The sequence below is a fragment of the Lissotriton vulgaris genome, chromosome 5 (genome assembly GCF_964263255.1).
Source record: "Lissotriton vulgaris chromosome 5, aLisVul1.2, whole genome shotgun sequence".
Lineage (NCBI taxonomy): Eukaryota > Metazoa > Chordata > Amphibia > Caudata > Salamandridae > Lissotriton > Lissotriton vulgaris.
In genome coordinates this window covers 1,053,044,549-1,053,067,562 of record NC_141693.1, presented here as the reverse complement: position 1 = coordinate 1,053,067,562, position 23,014 = coordinate 1,053,044,549, and the positions used below count along the sequence as shown (strand labels likewise).

General features: G+C 45.4%; 1 protein-coding gene across 3 annotated transcripts in view; it reads right to left on the bottom strand.

Moving 5' to 3' along the window:
- The window catches only part of SFXN2 (sideroflexin 2), a 241,615-nt gene extending 220,221 nt beyond the window's left edge, over positions 1–21,394 (bottom strand). The window contains exon 1 of one of the 3 annotated variants that reach the window (XM_086922699.1): positions 20,850–21,394. The gene's annotated coding sequence lies outside the window, so the exon portion shown is untranslated. Of the gene's footprint in view, positions 1–15,533; positions 15,641–20,849 lie in introns of those variants that run through there. The other 2 variants (XM_086922700.1, XM_086922698.1) reach the window with 2 other exon arrangements.
- Positions 21,395–23,014: the final 1,620 nt, after the last annotated feature.

Sequence of the window (23,014 nt, the reverse complement as noted above, 5' to 3'; positions counted from 1 at the left end):
TCTTGGATGCCTTGCTAATATATGGAGCCTCCCAAGACTAGGAAGTACTCTGAGACTATCCTCTCTGTTGATAGATTATTTCTGTGCCCTGTCTAGAGACCTTTTGTTCTGTCCACCAATAGATATTTGCTGCATTACAACCACTGCCAGAGGGGCCTGGACATCAGATCTAGCCTGGGGAGTCAGCACGAGTCCAGCTTGAAGCCAAGGTGAAGGTAACCAGCACAGGCGTTGCTGGCAACTAGGACCTCAGTGAAGGCGGAAGCACTGGGATGTGAAGTGCGTACCCCTGCCACGGTCTTGGGCAAAAGATGGGGTCACAAATCAGAAAGGAGAAATTGTGAATCAAGTTTTTGATGCCCAGCTGAGAGTCACAGACTGACCAGAACGGCGAAGAGGCTTTGCTTGAGGTACCCCTTTTGAAACAAGGGTTGCTTCAGAGATCCTAGCATCAGACCCCTGAATCCTGGTCCCAAAGTGAATGCAAGTTTGCACCTTTGTTTGTTGATCAAGAGTGTCTGGGCATACTGGATAATTTGTGGCCCCGACAAAAGAGCAGTGCGCCAACAGAGCAATACAGGAGTTAGGGAAGGACTTGAGTTTAGGGTACAGGTGCTATGTCTCTGGTGCCTGTTAGATTGAAGTGAAGAAAACTGGTGCAATGCCGAGACCCTGGACAAGGATCGTTGAAACACTTTTCCTTCTTAAACTAGGCAGGGATTCCTGATTTGCGAGTTGTGCAGCTCCACCGTGGGAATAACAAGAGCCTGCCTGTAAGGCTCAAATGGACACAGGGAGCAGACTCCCCTCTGGCTGGTTGTACAGCGGCTTCAATTTCCCAAGGACTTCTTTTTTGTTAATAATGTACCCTTTTGGTCATAGCATTTTTGAGGAGGAGCAGCCCTTTGCGGCTCCTCGTCCTAATTCCTATGACCCTGTGTGGTCCTCCTGGTCCCTTGGAGCCAGGATTGTTTTTGTAATAATCTGTTTGACTGCTTTAATATTTGCATTAGTTATAATGTTTATTCTACACAAAAAATGTTTTCTGAGCAATTGAAAAATGTTACTTTGCCCGACTCCTAAAAATACATTGATTAATATTCTAGCCCTCATAAAAGAAACCCTGGAAAAGTCTATTGAAAATGTTTTTATTAGATATGTGCTGTTGGCTATTCTAAAATTGAAATGGTCACTGAAATGCATAGAAGCCCTGAAAATGTTTTTTTTATAGAATTAGCTAGATGATTCTAGGATTTGCTTTTTGCTTAGGGCTAGAAAAATTGAAACTTCTGTTTGTGATCTTAGTCCTTACACTCTCCTGCTATCTGTATGTTAAGTATGCCCCAATGCTCTGTTCCCTTTGTACTCCCTCTTATACCTTATATATATATATCCGCTTAATGGAATGTTTAGAATGAAAAATGCCCACCTAGCAATGAATTAGGATATTGATAAATTTATGAAAATAAATGTGCAAAATATTTTCAATGTTCCTACTAGATCATAGGAATTTCTTTAGCTCATGCTAAAAGGACCATCTGTTAAAGATTGCAGGAATCTGTTAGCATGAGCTGAAAGCCATTTTGTACTTGGCAGCCATTTTAGTTAGCCATGTGCTTTCTCCCTCTTCCAGAGCTGTGCACATGCTCAGAGGGGCCTAGCTATTAGAATGCACCTGTTCCTAGTATAGAACTGTCAGGCTATTCTTGCTGATGTAAGGAGAAATATCTCTCCTCCCACTTTGTTGAGCAAGCAATTTTTGTATACTCCTATTAGTCATTTTGCATTCTGGTATGTATCAGGACCTCCCCTACGTTTTATGTTGACTAATGTAACCTATGCATTTATAAGGCCCCTGTTCTCTGGCCTGAGGGTACTGTATGACACAGTCTCCCTCATGTGAGGTCATTAAATATGTTATTTTTATATTACAGCTTCTGTACCAATCTCTTTGTTGGTTAAAAGAACCAGGTGTGTCCGTGAACCCCTATAGGAGGTTTATATTTCGTCACCTTAAGTGCGTTCACCCATACCTATTCCTGGGGACTCTCATCTGGGATGTTAGCAATGAGAACAAGCCTGGAAGTGGTGCGCACGCGAGCACGCTTGTGCTCACTGTGGCGAAAGTGAAAGCGCCGCGTTTGCCCATTTGTTTCCAATTAATGCGATTGGAAACATATGGCACTCATGCTTGCTCCCGTTGACCCCATGCCACAGATTAGAGAAGGCAGGATATGCAACCCCTTGGGCCAATTGCACGCTATCTTTCTTAGAAAGACAGCACGCAATGCTCAATAGCAAGGGATAAATTCCAAGCACACCCACGAGCATGTGTTTGGAATTTAAAAGCCCTTACAAAATGCCTCGCAGAGCAGCGTGTGCGCGCTGGCTCAGGCGAACCCTAAAAATGGTATAACAATTATAACTTCAATAGACGCAGTTCCTAAAGCACCTAGAATCGCTGGGACCCCAAGGAACCACCCAGAGAAGTGACATAGGGAGCACACGGAAGACAGGTGCAGTGAGGAAACACAACTGCGTGCTCCGTACAACTCTATGGGTAAGTCGCAGTTGTAAAATTAGTTTAAGGAAACTTCTACAAGGACTTAACAAACCCTTTGGAACATAGGAGGTTCTAGAGCCAACGCACCAGTGAGAACCAGAGTACCTGTGTTATCTATCCCAGATGAGCCGGGTGCATAGGGGTCAAGTGGTGTCGGAAACCTTCGTCGTTTTCAATGGAGAGCAGCAAGGAAGTACTGCTGCCAGGAAGGCGGAGAGTGTCCGGTGGAATCCAAGCCTGGATTCAAAGTGAGAGGAACCTGAAAGCAGAGGGGACAGAGTCTGGGTCACGACAAGTGACCAGGGGCTATGTAGTTGAATGCCCACAGATGTCGGGTGCTTCAGGGGCGAAGAAGGGATGCTTGACTCTGCAGCCACGGGGACCAGGAGACGTCGAGTATGGCCAGGATCCAGAGGTGAGCTGTCCCACGAAGGATGTTGAGTGCTGAGGAGTCGATGTCTGGCTGGAGCACCAACAGGCCTTGGCAAATGCAACCCACACGGTCAGACTAAACAGGTTACGGTGTGGACCAGCAAGGTCCAGGGGACTCTCCAAGTAAGGGAGGGTTGGGGCACATCTGTAGCAACCAGGTAAACCCAAGAACAAACAAGGTGACCCTTGCCAGGACCCACAGGCCAACGGACCAGGGATCGCGAGGAGACCTCAAGCAAGTTTACAAAGCACCAGCCTACAGAGCACTTGGCGAGTGGAGGCCGGATATTTTCGGTGCAAATACTGCTCGGGGTCGGACTACACGGAGTCCAATGCACAGGCTCAGGGATCGCCAAAAAGCATATGCACTTGCAAATGTACGCGGCGTACAGGGGTTCGGGTTGCACAGCCCCCACGAGGGATACTTGTCTCAGAATCGCTGAGAGGTCAGATCTACCACAGGGACCTTCGGGAACCGACCTCCTGTGTTGCTGAAATCTTCGGAGTCCGTAGGAGCTCTGGAGAAGCAAGCCAGTCAGATGCGCTTAGGTGCCTGCTGCTGCAGGGTAGTAACTCATTTACTACAAGGGAGATTCTTCCGTCGTGCAATTGATGTGCAGGGAGTCAAAGTACTTTGTTTCTTCTTAGCACTCTTGTCCAGGTAAAATCTAAAATCATGTAGTCAGGTAACACACTTTATACCCATGGGAAGGGATTGGACGGATTCTGTGGACCCTCCCGGGGGATGGGGAGAGGGCAGGACAGAGGGGTGGCTACACCCAAGTCCGTTGTCTAGTTTTGCGCCAGAGCAGGAGCCTATGGCTCCCAGTACTGGTTTGAGACTGGACTATGCACAGGGACGCCAAATGTGCCCCCAGTGCAGATATTCTACCACTCTCCGAGTGCACCCACCCTGCCCCAATACACTAAACTCTGCCTGGAAGGTGGTCACAGCTCCCTGTGACAGGATGCCTATTGTCATGCTTCCTCTGCTCGAGCTTGGCTCAGCAGCAGGAGAGCAGAATCACGGCTGTAGCTGGCAGCATCCATTTTGTGCTGCCCAGGTTGAGAAAGCTGGTACCAGGTAGACCGGTGACCACAGTAGTGGTTCTAGAAGGATGGAATCATGCCTCCCACACCAGTTACTGGTGTGGAGGTATGATTCCAAGGTGTTTCACACCAAACACAACCTGTTTCTAAGCAGCAGTTTTAGGTTAGCATTTACCGCAAGGTTATAATGCACTTAAACCTGCGTCTGGCTGCATCACAGACAACCCTGGAGAATGGTCTCTGAAGGCTGCAGAGGGGCTCTGCTCATGCCGGGGCACGCGCTCATGTAAAAACCAACACCCTGCCTTCAGGATTGATAAGGCCTGTCATAGGGGTGACTACGTTTTTAGGTCTCGGCCTGAAAATGCGCTTGCGCATTGCTGGCTGAGATTATAGTAATTGAGCAAAAGAACAGTCTACTAACGACGGATTTGGCACAGTTAATGTGACATACGCACGTGCACAAACCAGCCACGTGACAAACAACCATTTGTCTGTGCCTCCCGTCACACTTCAAAGCTGCGCCCCCTTCCCCCGCATCAGACTTCAAAGCAATTCGCTCTCGCCCGCCCGCCCCCCCCACAGCAATGCCAAGAGCTTGTTAATCCTCCTTGTGATAAAACCAACCGCTGCCGACCCCTCGGGAAAGTTTGCTCGAGCTGTCTCCTTCACTAAACCCAACCACTCGGTCTTGTTCTTCATCTTCACGTCTCATCCTTTCTTCTCAGCGCCCCTCTCGTTCACCCTCCGTCTTCTTCATTTCTCTCCGCTCCCTTGTCATATTTTTTATTTATTTAACTCCTTACTCGCATTTTATTCTCTTCTTGTTTCCCTTCTCTGCGTTCCTCTCACCTCGCATCTCACCACCACCCGTACTTCTGTTCTCTTATGCTTTCTCTTCTTACCTCACCTCATCACTCTTTCTTCCTCTTAGTCTCTTTCTTTCATGTATTACCTTGTTCTTCATTATCACATATCAATGCACCTTTCAATATGTGAGTTTAGGGAGTGCACTGTACAAAAATACCCCATATTCATTTATGTGAAGCGCTTCTGCGCTTCATTTCACTTACATAAACAAATGTGGGGCTATCTCGGCGCCCTTCTACTCTGGCGCTGCCTTTGTGCTTTAAGGATAACACTGGCCCAACGTTAACAAGGATGTAATCACGTCCGGTGGCGCTTCCACGCGCTCACATAAAAATGTTGCTCTGACAAGTGTTACCACTCCCAAGGAAACTTTATCTCCCTTCATTTTTTCCACAATCCAGTGAGTGCCCTTGATTTCAGTTCTATAAACGGCAGTCCCTTTCCCGATTCAGCCGCCCATGTGGTGTCATTGCAGCCGTGTTTAATTTTGGCATGAAGGAGTGGCAGCTGACAGTGTCAAGGCTTAGAGGCGCTGAACTCCTACACACACATTCACAAACGTGTTTTGAATTATGGCATAACAAAGCTGGCATGACATTCTGGCCGGCTTCTAAAACCCTGGCGCTGCAGAGGAGGTAATTGTTTTAAAATATGCCTGACTGTAAAAATTGCAAAGTAAAACGTTTTTTTGTTGCATTTATTTACTTTATTAGTGGCTGTAAAGTCGCCCACCCACAGTTTTTTGTATTCATTTGTTTTATTAGCATTTGTGTCTTGCCACGCTTTAGTCTCACAGGTTTAAATCTAAAGTGTGGCATGCCGCAATAGCTGCAAAATTAAATAAAAAGAAAAGAAATCCGGTGAAGCCGCATTTCTTTTCCGTTGATTTACTTTTGTAGCAATCACGGCAAGCTACCCTGAAGCTTTAAACATCTATAGCTAAAGCGGGCTGTGATGCGATTTCTACAAAAGTAAATAAATAGGAAAACAATAGGGAGGCTGCCCTCCTTTTTTTTTACAATTATTTAATTTTGTAGCAATTTTTTGCCAACAAAGCACCTCACACACTTCCTGTGTTAACATGCTGCCCGCGCTGCTGTTATTATATTGTTTTTCAACACAGAGCCAAATGAGCTTCATGTTTTAACATGGCAGCCGACAACCAACGGTGCACAGATGGTTGGCTCTACGATCACAACAATCTTGTTATATGGTAGATAAGATGTCTATTGAAAGCAACTAAAAGTTGGCTATATGTGACAAGTTGAATCACAGTCTGTGAAGAAAGCTTGCACGGAAATAACAACACAGCTAAAATTGCTTTTTTAAACTGCATTCTATTCCTTGAATAGCAGCAAAAGCAAACCTCTCAGCACCCGGCAAAAGCTTTGAGTACGCACGGTCTGAGACTTAAGCTGTTTGTAAAAAGACTCGCACAGTTTAGAAACTAATTTTCCTGCGTGGGACAAGAAACCAAGTTTTTTGCCTTTCCATTTAATGGTGATACGGCGAGCTCATGGTAAGTGTTTTTAAAATGTAAATATTACCTATCTGTCTGTTGAATTCCAACACCCCGACTTCCCCCGCCCGTCTCACTGCCCTGATGCTCTTATCTCTGCAGACTGCCACTTGCCTGTGTGTGTGTGCGCGCCTGTGTGTATGAGTCTGTACGTACGCTTGTGTGTGCCTGTGTTTGTGTATGTGCTTGTATGTGTATCCATGTATGTGCTTGTATGTGTATCCATGTGTGTGCTTGTGTGTGTTCCTGTGTCTGCTTGTATGTGCTTGTGTGTGTATCTGAGTGTGTGCCTGTATTTGCTTGTGTGTGCTTGTGCGCCTCTGTGTATGTGAGGGTGTGCTTGTGTTTGTGCTTGTGTGTGTCTGTTCCACATCACTGACTCCATCCAAGAGTTCTATGCCATACCAATCTACACAGTCAAGTGATAATGCACACTGAGTTATTGCTCCCATAAGGATAGATGAGGCAGTTGCCTTATGGAGTCAGCGGTAGATGGTGCCCAATAGCAAGCAAGACCTGGAGAATAGTTTAGCCAGTGGATGCCAAACTCCAGTGTCCATGTGCTGTTGTGCCTACCCTTGCACCGCTCGTTGCACACAATGCTTGCACCATTTACACTACCACCTTACTTGTCAGCCCCCACCTCTGTAGCCCAAGGAGCGTGCTGAGATCCCTAGAAATGCTTCCATAGCCCGCAAGACCATAGACATTCTTTGGGATGACGTTGTGTGTTGAGTAAATGATAAATGTTCCCTAAATAAGTGAATAGACATGCAGGCATCCAAGTCTAGTTTTCCTTGAAGGAAACGCGCCGGAGGACACTATGTTTTGTATCTCACATAAATAGCGTGGTGTTAGAGGGCCTGTTATTGACATTCTGGGGACAGGCCTCTCTTTTATGGCTTTGGGAAGTCGGGCCACAAAAGACAACATTAAAAAACCTGATGTGACTGACCTTGAATGTTACTCGATAAAGGCTAATATTGTGAGCGTGCCCGGCAAATTAACCCTCGTTTCCAGCGCTTTGTTTAATTATTTAAAGGTGAATATGCAGGGCTTTTCCTCTCCATTATAGCAACAAACCTTGCCCGAAGGAGGAACATTAAATTACATCGTAATCTGTACTACTGCCTTGGGCCTCCCTTGACAATTTGGTGTTGTTCAAACTTCATTATAATATTTACTTCTTGGATCACTTAAGGGCTGTCAAGTTTAATAACATTTTATCAATCGGATACTTTTATTATACACGGTTTCGTAAAAATAACAAGGCTGTCTTAGGCTTTCAATCATATGCAGAGATAATTATGTTGACTGGACAGGGATTTGGTTTACAATAACTGTTGGAATATGTGAGAAGCTTCCCGACATGCGCAATCAGTTGCGCATCACTGCGGGCATTTATTCCCCTTTTCCTTTACTACACTCATGGGGAATGCACAATCATTAGCCTTTTTCGCGTTCATGCTTATGGGTCCCCTCCCAGCATCCTCCCCCACCCCTTGAGCTTACACAGCACTATTCTGCCAGCCACACTGCCCGGCCAGACCTCTGCCACCCAGGTCCCCACTCCGGAGCCATTCCCCGGCCCTGCTCCAATTGCTAGTCACCCGGTACTCTTTATTGTCAACTACATGCCATCCCGGGCTATTGGGCAGGTTCAGCCACTCTTCAGTCAATCACCCCCCAGGACCAGTGTTCCCTGGGTCTCTCAGGGCACAGTTTCATACTGGTCTCTCTGTTCCTACCAGCTCCACCACTTACTGTGCAGGCCTAAGAGACAGCGTAATGTTTAACTTTCACCTTTATGGCAATTAATACATCCATAATTTCAGCTCCCCGGGAGCGCTTATTTGGGCCCCTTGCGATTGTGTTTGGCCTCATCCAACATACTATATATCTATCGCCCTCCCTCTAACTATCTATTGCCCTCCCTCTAGCTATCTATTGTCCTCCCTCTATCTATTGCATCACCACAGCACCACTCGGGGGCACCACAACATCACTTTGCGGTACCACAGCATCGCTGAACGCCACAGCATCACTCAGCGCCACCAAAACATCACTCAGGGCCACCACAACAGCAATATGTGCAACCATTCAACAACAACTGGTTCAAATATGTTCTCTCAATGTTTCAGCAAGGCGATAAAGGACAGCGTGCATCGAGGGTGACCTGGCCACGGTGAATCCTGTGGGGTTGTTGAGGTCCGTATAAAGGGTGAATACGGGGGCCGCAACCAACAGATGTTTGTTGTTGTAAACACCGGGGCAAAACACAATCTCTAAGGCAGAGTTCTTCAGTATGTGGGGCGCGCCCCCCCAGGGGGTCAACACCATCTGAGGGCGGGCACGCACTCCACACTAAGATCTTCCCTTTTGAGGGTCTTTAACTGTCCCGAGGCGTGCAAGTCGCCACCAGTGTTCCCTCTAACGCACGCGCGTGCGCGCCCACTTAGTGACCCCCCCTAGCGCGTAGTGTCCCTATTGAAGCGCGCACACATCACAGGAGAGTGTTCGCGCCGCCGGTTTTTAATGGCAAGTGGCGCGAAAAATTGTAATTTCCTGATTTCGGGGACGACTTCAATAGTAAGTGGCTCTTGCAAAATTTGTTCCTCAATAGGAAACGGCTGCAGGCTGTTCATGGGCCTTTGTGGAAATATGTGTTAATTGCAGCACCATCATGCGCTGCAATTAACATAAATATTTTCACACTGGCCACTCAGTCACAATCCGCCCCCAGCCACGCTCTAACAAAAGACAGCATCAAGGTAATAAAAACGGTCATTGGCAGCGCTGGTGGGGGTGTTCTATAGGTGTTGCAAGCATTCAGTTGCCTCCTGACGATGGCCCTGGTACTGTTTTGTGTGCAAAAGAAGCACTGCTTGCTCAATTGTGCGCTCTTTTTATAGTGGACTGGGGCATTTCTTGCCTTAATCGGACGGAGTACGTACTGTTTTGGCTATTCATGTTGGCATGCTTTCAATCAATCTATGCAAATGGGATGGGCGAGTCACAATCAGCCCCTAGCCGCGCTCGAACAAAAGACAGCATCTAGGTAAAAACTTTAATTTGCTCCGTGATAGAAGTAAAAATGTAAATGTAAAATGTCTTGCTGTAGTGCTCATCCTGTGTCTTTCCCTGTAGTGTACATCCTGTGTCTCTTTCGGTAAGGCACTCCTGTGTCTTGCTCTACTGTAAGTGCAAAAGCACTCGATTACACTGCATTAAAGGAGTATCGACATTACTTAGCTAATTTTGCACACACGATACAGTGAGGACGACCTGTAACAGTGATTTCGAGGTATTGGTTTTCTCCACCGATGTAATAACACTGTTTTTGCCACTGCCCCATTAAGTCACCTTTCTCTTTTCGTTTTTGTACATTGCGAGTTTGTGAGGTCTATTCATACTAGAGTACACTTACTTCACAGTCTAGAGCGCAGTCAAAGAGACCATAATTTAAGAAGAACGTTTGTCTCTAAAGTCTAATTGTTGACAGGCAGGTCGATGAGCGAGAGCGCTGCAACTAATGCGAGCGGTTTGGATGCAAAATATGACTTTATTTATTTTACAGTGAAGTAGTGATGTATAAGCAAGTACGAAATATATTCCTAGATGTTTTAAAAAGGTGTCTATTTGTAATAAATAGAGGCAGTTTCAGTCAAAACCTAACGAAAGAAGCAGACTCCTTTTTTTTTTTCACACAGTGAGGACAACCTGTGGCAAACTGTATTCAGCTTGACAGGCTACGTCCATCCACCTGCCTTCTTATCTCACCTCCATGAAAGCAACAAATTAACTACTTGAGCCAAAACTATTTCTGCCCATGTTTCTATAAGATACCTCACCAGCCGGACTAGAGTTTTTCACCAAAACTGCTGCTTAAACAGCGTGAAGAGAGAAAAAGATTAGGAACAACTGTGTTGTGTAAAGTTGTGTAAGTGTTTGAAGTTCGTAATAGCTATTGAGTAGATCAATCACCCACATACATTTTCAATCAGCAGCTCTCGCCACCATGACCCCACAATTTATTATCTGCACCGAAATTTTGAACATGTCTGCTGCTTCATGGCACTACTGGGAATCCTGAACGGCGTGAAAGTGTACCGAAATGGGTTTACGCTGAATGGGAAAATAATTCCTCCAGTAAAAATTAAAGGTGTGTCCCCCACTTCCTGAAAAACAAGCAATTGCAATGCAATAGGTCTCGCATTAGGAAAGTGTGAGCTATTGGTATTGTAAATGAGAATTTTTTTAAATATGTGTTGGCTTTGAAAATATATATATTAATAGCATTGTTATTCACAAAGCCAATAGCTTACACTTTCCTAATGCGAGTCCTATTGGCTATGGCAATGCTTGTTGCTAGCAAGCAAGGACAGTGCTGTTGTGGTGCTGAGTGATGATGTGGTTGGGTTGAGTGATGTGGTGGTGTCCTCGAGTGATGTGGTGGTGTCCCCGAGTGATGTGGTGGTGTTCTCGAGTAATGTGGTGGTGTCAGTGAATGGTGCCCCTGAGTGATGTGGCGGTGCCCCTGAGTGATGTGGCGGTGTCCCTGAGTGATGTGGCGGTGTCCCTGAGTGATGTGGTGGTGTCCCTGAGTGATGTGGTGGTGTCCCTGAGTGATGTGGTGGTGCCCCCGAGTGATGTGGTGGTGCCCCCGAGTGATATGATGGTGCCCCCGAGTGATGTGGTGGTGCCCCCGAGTGATGTGGTGGTGTCCCCGAGTGATGTGGTGGTGTCCTCGAGTGAAGTATCCTCTTAATAGACCTGTAAACAAAACCCTTGTTATGTATATAACATTGATTAACAAAGCATGGGATGTGTTATGAAGAGAGACAAGTAGGCACAGATCAATACTGCAATGATTTTCTTACCAACGGATGGAAGTATGTCTGTGAGATGAAGAGAGGGTGGTAAATTGGATAAGGAAGATGAATGAATAGGAGACAGGAACAGTAAGCGCGGGAGAGACGAGGGAGAGAGGAAAGAGGAGGAGGGGGCCGAGATCCAAAATCAGTGAGGGAGGAGGTTGTGGAAAGGCCAAAATTCATAGGAGCAAAAGCAGCGAGCAACAGAAGTGAGCCTGTATGGAAGAGAAGAGCCAGGGCAAAATCAATATGAAACAACAAGGTTGAAAGCGAGAGAGAGGGGAAGAAACAGAGGTAAGGAGAGAGAGAGCTGGATGAAGAACAGACCATGAAAACAAGTAAATAAAAGCTCACAAGAGCGAGGCCAGCAAGTTCGGGAGCGCATGCCTTTGAAGTCTGATGGGGGGAGGGGGGCGGGGGAGCGGCTTCCTTTGAAGTCTGATGCCGAGGCTCAGACAAATGGTGGTGTGGGAGCGGCTTCCTTTCAAGTATGATGGGGCGGGGAGCAAATGGTGAGCGCGCCTGGCGCACATGCACTGGCCATAATCCGCATTCCAAAGCCCTTTGGCAGGCTTTCCTGGAGCCCCTACATGAGATCAGAACACCCAAGGACACATCATTTCTATAGAAGATATTTTTGTATCATTTCCCTGAAAGAAAAAGCTCTACACCTCACCGTCAGCGTTAGGTGGCACGAACACAGCAAGAGAAACGTGCTCTTTTTTGTTTTCCTCGCATACAGTGAGACTGTTGAAACCATGCCTTGTCACTATGAGACCCAAATTAGATTGTTGCAAGGCAGGGGGGAATGCTTTGAAACCATGAAGCAAGAGGCACCAGGGAAGCCACCAATGCTGGGAAATAAAACAATACACAGTGCAGTCGTGTTTACAGTGGCAAGATCAGTGCTCGGTCTGTGATTGAGTTCAACACACAGCAAGCCAATATCCCACATATGCCTCTCTCTCTCTCTCACGTAAAACATTCAAAATTATGTTTTTTTTTTTTATTAACTAACCCAAAATAACTAAACTGCAGGATGATGCATACTATACACAGGCGGATCTCGCGAGCAAAGTTTACTAAGGCGTTGTCGCGCTGTCCATTCGAATGCAGTGATACGGACAGACCCGGCATAATATCAGTCCGGAGGTACACTATGCGATGCTCATATTTTTAGCCTAACTGCTTTTAAGCCAAGCCCTTTATTGCATTGGTTACGCTCCTTTGAAAGACCCCATAGTTTGTTCATCCCACTCAAAGCCCTGGTCTACAAGCACGGTCAGGTTTATGGCGCACATAGCCTTCGCTGCAGCGCACAGAGACTTTACTCTGCCGCACACAGAGGAAAATAATTAGAGGGAACATTGGTCGTCACCCCTTCCAAATGGGAATCGGTTTATTGGCGAGCTCCAGTAACTGAGGACTGGAGAAGAGAGGGGGAGGGGAAATAGATAAAGCATGGCTTGCGCTTTTGTCCCTTAAAGAGCTAACAGTTAACCTTCCCAGGAGTGGGTTAATTAGTAGAGCTGAAATACTTGGGCTGCAGTGGGAGGCAGTGTCTCCTCTGCTGAAAACGAAAGCAAACGAACAGACAGTCATGTCACTTTGTGTTCGATTTCAGAGCAGAGGAGACCCCATGCCTCCCACTGCAGCTGAAATGACGGTCTGTGCTTTCAGGTGTAGCAAAGGAGTCATTCTGCCTCCCAAAGCAGCTGAAGCATTTCAGCTCTACCAGTTTAATCCCGTCCCGGAAGGAAGCTCTCAGCAGAAAGGAGACAAAGTTTCCTTTAAATTTACACAGGCAGGCAGGGGAGCAACGCCCACAGGGCTTCAAGTTACCAAAAGAAAAATGCCAACCAGCCATGTGTTTTTAAACAGCCTGCACATTACTTGTCTTGACACCAAATATGCTTATAAATAAATATGTATACATTTGTAATGTGACTTTTCTGTCTTTGTTCCATTTTATTATCAGTCATGGACCATTCAGGCAGCCCTAGAACACAATTAAAAGTGCTACTATTTATATTTGCTGTTCAAAGTATGCACAGACAAGTGCTGACAATACAGCTTTAGGTGACTGTTTATTTTTGTACCAACTGGGCCATCAAAATAATGAGTGGACAACCCTAACCATAAAACTGGAAGTTTGTTGCAAGATCAGAACATTTATTTCCTCAACCCTGATCCCTGGTTAATGCTATAATAGCAATCGTTCAACATATCTGGAACCCTACGCTGCCGTCAATAACCTGCTGAGTTAGTTCAAGTGTCTGGGAATTCACCCTGCATTCAGACAACTCACTCCTCATTCTCGCCCTTCACTTTCATGCTCACCCTGCACTCACAGTGATCACAATGCACTCACAGTGATCACAATGCACTCACACCATTCACCCTCTCACCCTGCACTCACAGTAATCACTCTGCACTCACAGTGATCACCAGGCACTCACACTGATCACACGCTCACCCTGAACTCACAGTGATCCTTCTGCACTCACAATGCACTTGTGCTGTTCACTCTGTACCTCACCCTGCAGTCACACGAGCACACTACTCACCCTGCACGTATGTGACACTTCACTCACCTGTCCCCCTCACTGCTCATTGTGCATACTCACTCAAGACCATCACTAACTATACATTCATTTGTCCCACTCTGCACTTACATCCGCACCCAAATCCATATGGTCACCTCACTCGACCTGCAGTCACTCCTCTTACCCTACTCCCACACTGTTGCATCGCTCAACGTGCACTCACATGGGAACTTCTGACACCCACACAGTGCAGAGGTTTAATGTGCCTGCTACAAAGAATGTGTACCATGCAGATCAAAAAACTGAGTGTGGGTAAACTATGAGTAGCGCTATAAAAAAAAAATTAAATGTTTGCCAGAAAGGTGCTTTAGAGAGATGGGGTGCATTGTTGGTGAGTGGTAGTGAGGAAATTCATGGAGAAGGAGGAAATGGGGGAGGGGCGCCAAAACAGACCGTTGCACTATGTGCTACAAGTGCTAGGGCCAGCCCTGCATGGGAGTTTTAGCCCCCCCCCGAAGTTCGGGTCTAGTTGCGCCCCTGTACACAAGTATGGGCATGTCGTACCCCATCAAGGTTTCATCCTAAATTACAAAAGGACATATTTACATGCACTGCAATCCAGCCTTTCAGGGGTTCCCTTGATAGAGGCAGCTCTGTTTTTGCCCTCATGGCCTGGAATAATTCCTAAACAGATTCTTATAAATACTGTTTTGTTTAAATTTCTTTTTAATGTGATTGATGTGAGTCTATTACTATTTGCAGAGAAATGTTTTTGTTTCATGCAATTTTAGATCAAAACGGGTCCACACATTTATGTTGGTGGTGTTATTGCTAATCTAGGTCATGTGTAAAACAAAGCATCCTAGTAAAAAGAACTTGCGCACATTTTATCTTGGAAAATTGTATTTTGAGCTGTGTAATAAGCCTCTTTCATTTCACCACACCCATTCACAAACCTGCACTTTATTAAACACTCTTATTGTGTTAAACATTATTTGCCGAATATGGCCCGTGATATGCACGTGGCAGTCGATTATGTAGTGTACCAGATTCCATAAATTTCTGTCGGGTGGTGTCGGGGGGGGGGCCCAACATCTAAAAAAAATCCACTGGGGGGGGCTCAACCTACAAAAGTTTGAAGACCTCTGCTCTAAGGTGACCAGGTGTGGAGATAGCAGTACTATAATGGTGTCGGCGCATGAGAGATGGGCTTAACGGTCAATAAGTAGATTGTGGCATAATGGCATCTGCTTCTCCGGGACTGCACTCTAGCCAGATCACGCTATGCCATTACACTACACCACTCTAGCCTGCACCACTTCAATCTATGCCACTTCACTTTACTCAGAAACAATTCACTCTGCACTACTGCACTCTAATCTACACCACTGCATTCTATGACACTGCATTGTATGTCACTGCACTCTACAACACTCTAAGCCAATACACTCTACACAAGTCTACTCTACACCATTGCATTTTGCTCTGCACCTTGGATTGGACAGAAGAAAATGCAGTAATCCCTATCACCCAGACAGGATTCCGCAAACGAATGGTCACAGCATCAAATAGGTTAGCCCTCTCGCTCCTCATTGATGCCACAACGGCAGCTAATCTGCCCCTGTACGTATGCTTAATCGATTTTACCTCAGCTTTTGACACCATCAACAGAAACTTACTATGGTCAAAGCTGGAGGAAAGGAACATTCCATCGGGCCTTCTCACACAGCTGATCTTACTGCACACTGATACATGGGTCCAAGTAAAGCTAGGGCCAGGGGATCTCCTGTCAAGAAAAATAAAGATCACAAAAGGCTTAAAACAAGGCTGCGTGCTGGCACCAACACTATTCAACATCTTTATGTCAGACCTTGCACAGCAGCTGGATGATACTATCTCCCATGCTCCAAGCATAGGCGGACTCACCCTATCCAATTTCATGTACACCGATGACATCGTTCTAATCAGTAGAACACCGATAGGGTTACAACATCTGATCAGCATCACGTTTAAGTACTCGACAGAAAACAGCCTAAGCATTAACCTCTCAAAAACCAAAATAATGAGGATAAACGCAAAAACATTGTTTGCAGGGTTTCACTGGCATATGGGAGGGTCCACACTGGAAACAGTAGAGGAGTATAGGTACCTGGGAGTAATTCTTGACAGAAAGGGCTCTTTTTCCCCACAAAAGGAAGTAATAAAACGGAAGGGTATTAGCATAGGGATCGCACTAAGGAGCCTCAGAACAAAAGCAGTCGGCCGAAGCTTTACCCCCCTGCTTCAAGTGCTTCAGGCAAAACTAACATCGGCTTTAACCTAAGGAAGCGAATGCCTCCAAGGAAGGGACGCCCAGCAACTGAACAGCACAATAGCGAAGGCCATGAGAATCATTTTCAGCCTGCCCAACTATACATCACAGGCACAAATAAGCTGGAATTTGGCCTGAGAAATCAAAACGCTGGAGCGAATGTGTGCCTACCCCAAAAGAAGGCATAAGATCCAGAGAGGAAATGTCACAAGCCTTAACCACCATCTATGGAATGAGATGGAAAGAAAGAGCAATAGTCCAGCCGCGAAATACCTCAAGCACTCAATAAATTCCCTGTGCCTACAAGAAGCCTGGAAGCACAGTGGAACTCACAACACCTTTAAACAGCTAGTGAATAAATCAGTCAGATCAATGTCGCTAATCGAAGATAAAGCAAGTCTAGCAACCCGGGCCCATGGCTGGACGGTAATCCAAAGCTACACAAACAGCCCAGCCAAAGCTATCTAGGAGTCAGGTTCACTAGGAGCACAAAGGAGAAGTTCCTACGCTTACGGCTGGGCCAACTTCCATACAAAACCATCTCCCCCATGGGAAAGCCCAAAGAAACAATCTATTGCCGAGTATGTGGGAACACAAGAGAAGACATCCTGCACCTGATATGCACTTGTAAAGGCCTGGACACAGAGCGTAGATTCCATCTAAAACAGCATTTCAACCAGCTGGGTATTAGAACACGTCGGCAGGCAATAATAGCTTGCTTTGATGGAAAGAACATTCAACTAGCAAGCCATGTCGTCAAATTCTTGGAGGAGGCAGAAAAGAAACAAGAGCGACAGAGGCCCGAAACAGGATGAGGCTAACCTAAGAAGCAAGCCTCAAATGGTCACTGAAAAGGGATCAATCACACGACATGGGCAACAGACTGTCTCCTGATGGGCCTCTAACACACAATAAAATAGTAGGGGACCCAAAAAGAACTAAAAGCCTTCATAGAAAAAATTACGCATTTTTTACACTTGTAAGATTTATCACAGTTTGGTTCCTATTGTGGAGCCACACAAGTTACTCACTCTCCATTTTAATTCAATGCTCAGCCCGAACGAAGTATAAATCTTTTTGTACTATTTTTATACGAAGTTATTCTCATTTTAAACCTTTTTATAACAATTGTATTTAACTAACGTTTTCTTTTTTATTTGCTAATATCTGCAATGGTTTTAATTAACTGTGCAATAAAGATTTACTTACTTTGTGCTCTGCACCACTGCACTCATCATGTACTGACAGGGTAATTTGTACCATTTGGACTGGTGGTGACCATTGTCCACCGCCATCTCAGTATATGATGATTGGCCCTTCATTTCCGACTTTATTTGATGTATTTGTAAGGTTTACCTAGTGGCTTTGGCGTGATTTTATGTCTCTTTTGCCTCTCGCCGGGCCAAGAGGCCTAAACTAGAGAGCAACCATCTTTTCTTTCTGCCTCAGTTGTCTGAGGCGCTTGTAGGTTAGGGGTAATGTTTTGTTTTAGCTTGTTGTTCACTAGTTGGAAACCGGTGAGGACCAGCCCAAAGGAATGTGCTTATTCCCCAGGCTCTAGACGCAACTGCAGATGGCCACTGTGGGAGCGCAGGGAGCGCGGGGCTCGGTACAGGAATTCGGTGGGAGGCAGGTTGCTGGCTGGAAATTTCCATGGGCAGAGAGCCTCCATTATTATCGAAGAGCAGCAGAGCAGAGGGGAGAATATTGAACAGCCAGAGTTGGGAGCAGTTCGAAGTTAGTTGCTCCGTTCAGAGGTTGAAGTCACCAGTAGTGGCTGTCAGGGTGTCATCTTGAACTGGTGCAGATGGAGAGATCAAAGAGGGTTCAAGTGGCCTGAAGGTGTAGCAGCTTTGATGAGGCATAGCAGTGCAGACGTGTACCAGCGAGTGCAGAGCAGAGACCTGAGAGAACCGAAGCGAGAGAAAGAGGGACCAGCTCAGCTGCTGAGGCCGGAATGCGTGAGACTATGATGAGGCGTTCCTAGATCCTAGATAGTTTGCATTTTATAATCACTCACTCCTTTTCGCTTCCTAGTTTATATTTAGGTTCCCACTTGCACTAATAATTTCTCACTGTACTGCATTTACATATATTATCGTTATAATGTTTTCTTTGTCTTGTCATTCTATCACTATGTAATAAAGAGATCCCAATGATTAGAAGTTGCACTTGAATGTTGTTTTTTATGACAGGATTAACCTTTCTTTTAGCCAGGTGCTGACGTATAGAAGGATGGGCGATTCCCTTCTTACAGGTAACTGATGACGGAAGGACATGTTGATTCTTGATGGGAAATAACTTCCAGTGGGTCTGATTGGCACTGATGGTTTCTGTTTGGGAAGGTCAGGCCCCTATTCCATGTGTTAGGGAAATTGGCTCTCATCAGATACTCAAAAAGTAGGTATCTGAGAGATCGTTCATGACTGGGCGTTAGTGAGATCGTCCGTGGTCAGGCGTTAATGAGATCGTCCGTTAGTGAGATCGTCCGTGGTCAGGCGTTAGTGAGATCGTCCGTGGTCGGGCGTTAGTGAGATCGTCCGTGGTCGGGCGTTAGTGAGATCGTCCGTGGTCAGGCGTTAGTGAGATCGTCGAGAGACGTTATAGCAATTGCAGAATCAGAAATGTGGCCAGCTCTATGAGGTAACTATAGGACATAGTGTGGATTCCCCATTCCCAGGTGAGTAATTTAGATATAGTGCTTGTAGGTACTGGGAAGGGTGGTGGTACGTGGCGGCTGGGTGTGTTAAACGATAAGCTGATAACTTGGTCTGAAAATCCGGTCGCTACACATCACTACTGCACTCAATGCCACTCTACACCACTGCACTCTAATTCCTTCTGCTCTGCAACACTACAAGCCATTATACTCTGCATTCTATTCCAATGCACTGTATGCCAGTGCACTCTACTTTGCATCACTCCACTCTACAGCACTATACTCTACACCACTTTACTCTGCATCACTGCATTCTACAACACTGTACTCTATGCCACTCCGTCCCATTCCACTCTACGCCACTGCACTCTACTAAGCAACAGTCTAATCCATGCCACTGCATTCTACGATGCTATTGTATGCCACTGAATTCTATGCCGCTACACAATAATACTATATGCCAATGCACTCTATACCAGTCCACTCTACTATACTCCACTGAACGCCACTCTACGTGACGCCACTCCATGTCACTTCAGTGCACAACACTCTATGCCACTCCATTGTTCGCCATTCCAGTCTAGGACACTTCACACCACTCTCCTCTGTCACTAACTTTTATCCAGGCTGAACAGCAGACACACTAGTGTACATGGCTAAAACACACTGCCAAAGCCAATACCTCTTTCATAGGAGAGACCTATTTGTGCTTTGCCAATGCTCGTTTTGTATTGTATATAGTTAAGGCGATCCCGTGCAGTGATACTGCAACCAGAACATATATGCAGGGCTCTTTATTGCAAGCAGAAGTACAGCGAGATAAGACAGTGGGTTTTGGGTGTTCTTTATTACATGCTGTTAGAACAGGAGATATTATTTATTCCGCAATGGCGGACATTGTCTTGGGTGGCCTTTATTGCAGGCTGTAAGGCAGAATGAAAGGGGTGTTATTTATTCTACACAATTACAAAGGATGACATATATAGCTGGAGAGTGTTCTTTATTCCATGTAGTGATACAGACTAATACACTCCACTGTGATCCATACCACTCTACAGTAACTCTCTGGATTCCACTTCACTCCACTCCACTGCAATCAACTCCACGAACTTTTAGCCATGCTGAACAGCTACCGCACGTGTGTGCAATATGGCTAAAACCCACATGCTCGCGTAGCAAAGACCTATTGGCTTTACCAATGCTTGTTTTTCTTTCCACTGTATTCATACTCTAAAAATCTGTGCGCCTGTTTTCAATCGTTTTCTCTCGGCATCGGGTGATTCACAATCAATTTAGGTAAGTCTAATATTTCAGTTATGCCTTTTTCCAAAGGAAGAGTTATCTTTACCGTAAATATGAAACTGAAGGACTTCACACTAGAGAAAGAGCGAGGGATTATACTGTCAAATGCATTTTGCAGTGTCAGATATATGGGCCCCAAGTAGTGCTGTAACATTAAGCTCATATTTCGTCTGTATGTGCGCCAGTATAAACAACAACAAAAAATACACACATATGTGCGTTTTGCCATCAATCAAATATATTCTAACTCGGCACAAAAACGTGTTACGCGTTTTGAGCTTTCGGATACTTTAAAGAAAACATATAACTTCTACAGTGCAGAGGAAAAGAGAACATTGTGTAGCAGTATTTATTTGTATGTAACAATATTCGCACTATCACGTTACATTTTTTCCAAAACAGAGAGAACCATACTTCGAAACGGTCTTGGAAGTGGTGACCAACCAAACTAGATGCTTCCGCTTGCAAATGTCTAATTTTTATGCCCTGGACTGGACTGTACGAAAAATGAATAGCAGATAACCCATAGCGAATCACTGCTAATACCCTTTTAAGAAGCGACACGTTGCACAAGTTTCGCCTGTTCAACCTCCTTGAATGAACAACGATAGCAAGCAGCACACGTGGAAGTACTACCAACCCTCGCCGTGAAAACTCCTGCACCACAGAAATAAAAAAAAAATCAATAACACCAACTACGAGGATACAAGGCTCGCAACCTACCTGCTGCAAAAGGCTCCAAAAAGAAAATAATCCAGCACCTTCAGCAGAAACAGCAGCCACCCAATACAGTCACACCAACCTTACAGATACTAGACCAGGAGGGAAAATATGGCGGCCATATTAGGTGTGGATAAGATCACCAATGGACAGGGTAAATGATCCGCTCCTCTTCCATTTCACATTGATGTCCTCTTCTGTGTTCATCAATAATTTTTTCTTCAGCAAGCCACCCATCACGTCAATATGTCCGCTATTTTCTGTTGACATTCTTTACCGCATATCCCTAATCAGTACGACACACTACAAACTATTGGGATACGAGTTTGTAAAAATCATACTCGTTACTATGTCATACTTATGAAAATGTGCCGCCCTTATAAAATAAAATAGCTTCCAGTATACCACAGCAGATTTAATTGCTAATTAACTGAATAATGTCCCTTTGCAAGATGGGCACAGCATTTGTGCTCAAGCAGGTCACTCTTGTCTATTCGCGGTCACTCGCGCGCTCCGACATATGACGTGGTTTGTGTTTTCAGCCTGCTATTGGGCACCCTCCTGCGTGCGTCTTTATTCCCTCCTAAACATTCAGGCTTGCTTTCTTAATCCCCCTCTCGCGTTGAATACGTCATACGTTCCCGGCGTGCGTGGGTGACGTAGTTGCCCATAGTAACCTGGCGTCGCGGAGGAGAGGATGGTGAGTTCTGTCGGTTGGTGCCGCGCCAGGGGTTTTGCCGGGGAGGGTAGGGGGTTGCGATGTGCAGTTCAAGTCACTGGCTCGGGATACGTGGCTTCACCGATACATGCGCTCGGAGCGGGGGCAGGTTTGAGGGCCAGCGCACAACACCCTGCTGTTTTACTTTGCCAGTTACGTTAAGGATAACATGGGACGGGATTCAGGGATGCATGCAACGGGCTGTCATGATGCCTGGCACGCTGTGGGCTTTGGACCTTTTAAGAGCCTCTTAGCAAGTTACAAAGGCCGTCATCGAAATATATCAGCTGTCAATTTTTTAAAGAGGCTGAATTAACGAATGGCATGTAGAGTATGGTATATATGTTAGACTTTGCCACCTTAGAAACCAGCCTAGGTGTCTTCTGTGAATATCGTTGGTATTGTTTTGCTCTCTATTTACTACAGTGCTCTTTTGGAATTCCCGGAGTCTTTAATTTTTTGCAGAACTGGCAGGGAATATTAGGAACCAGAGATTTCGATTTAGTGGGCTTGACTATCTACTGGTGTGTTTTATGCCATAAATATTTTTTTACTTTCATTCATGGAGTAATTTCTTCTCCGACATTACTCTGCCGTGTCGCTATATGGGACAATACACAGAAGTGGCCTGTCCTTTGTAGAGGTTTGAAGCTGTGTTCGTGGTTGCCTCAAGTACATACCCACCACTTACGTGGATCTTATATCTCTGAAGAAAAGACCTGAGTAGTACCAAAATGATAACTCTTATCAGACCTGCGACATCTCTATTTGCCTGCATCTGACAAATGAAATAGGCGGTACTTAGTATATGTGCTCTATGTTGACTGCAATCTGGGTAATAAGGTTCTTTTTGCACGTGGTGCGTGCAGAATATGAGGAGAGTGTTATTGACTTTTTAGAGCAACTGTGCTCTATGAGAGCATATTCGTTTGGGACACAACTTTAGAAGACTTTTCTTATTTTTGTCCAGAAATCGGGACTTTGAATTTTATGTTTTGCCCAATGAAGCATGCATTTAAGCTGTTGCGATGCTTAGGCTTCTGTCTATAACTCCCTAACCCAGTGTTTCCCAAACTGTTGGTCGGGGGCTGATATTTGCTGGGGCATGCAAATCCATGCAATAAGTAAAGCTACCTTTAAATTTCTGTGTTTATATGGTCTCATTTGCTGCGCTTCAAAGACATAGGTAAAATGTCAGGCTATGTCTTCTAGGCCTCGAAAAATCAGAACAAATGTTAGCAGACCTTTAGGTCTAGTGACTTGACTAGTCTTCTCGACCTAACTGTAAGGCTTGACCCATAAACTCATCTCAAATTATAAGATCCTAACCAAATATTTTATTTCACAGATTCGTATATTTCTTGATTTTGAGACACAATAGCACCTTAAAATATCTAAGTTCAGCATGTCTGCTGTACAAAGATCTCTTTGATTTAATAGAGTAAGGGCT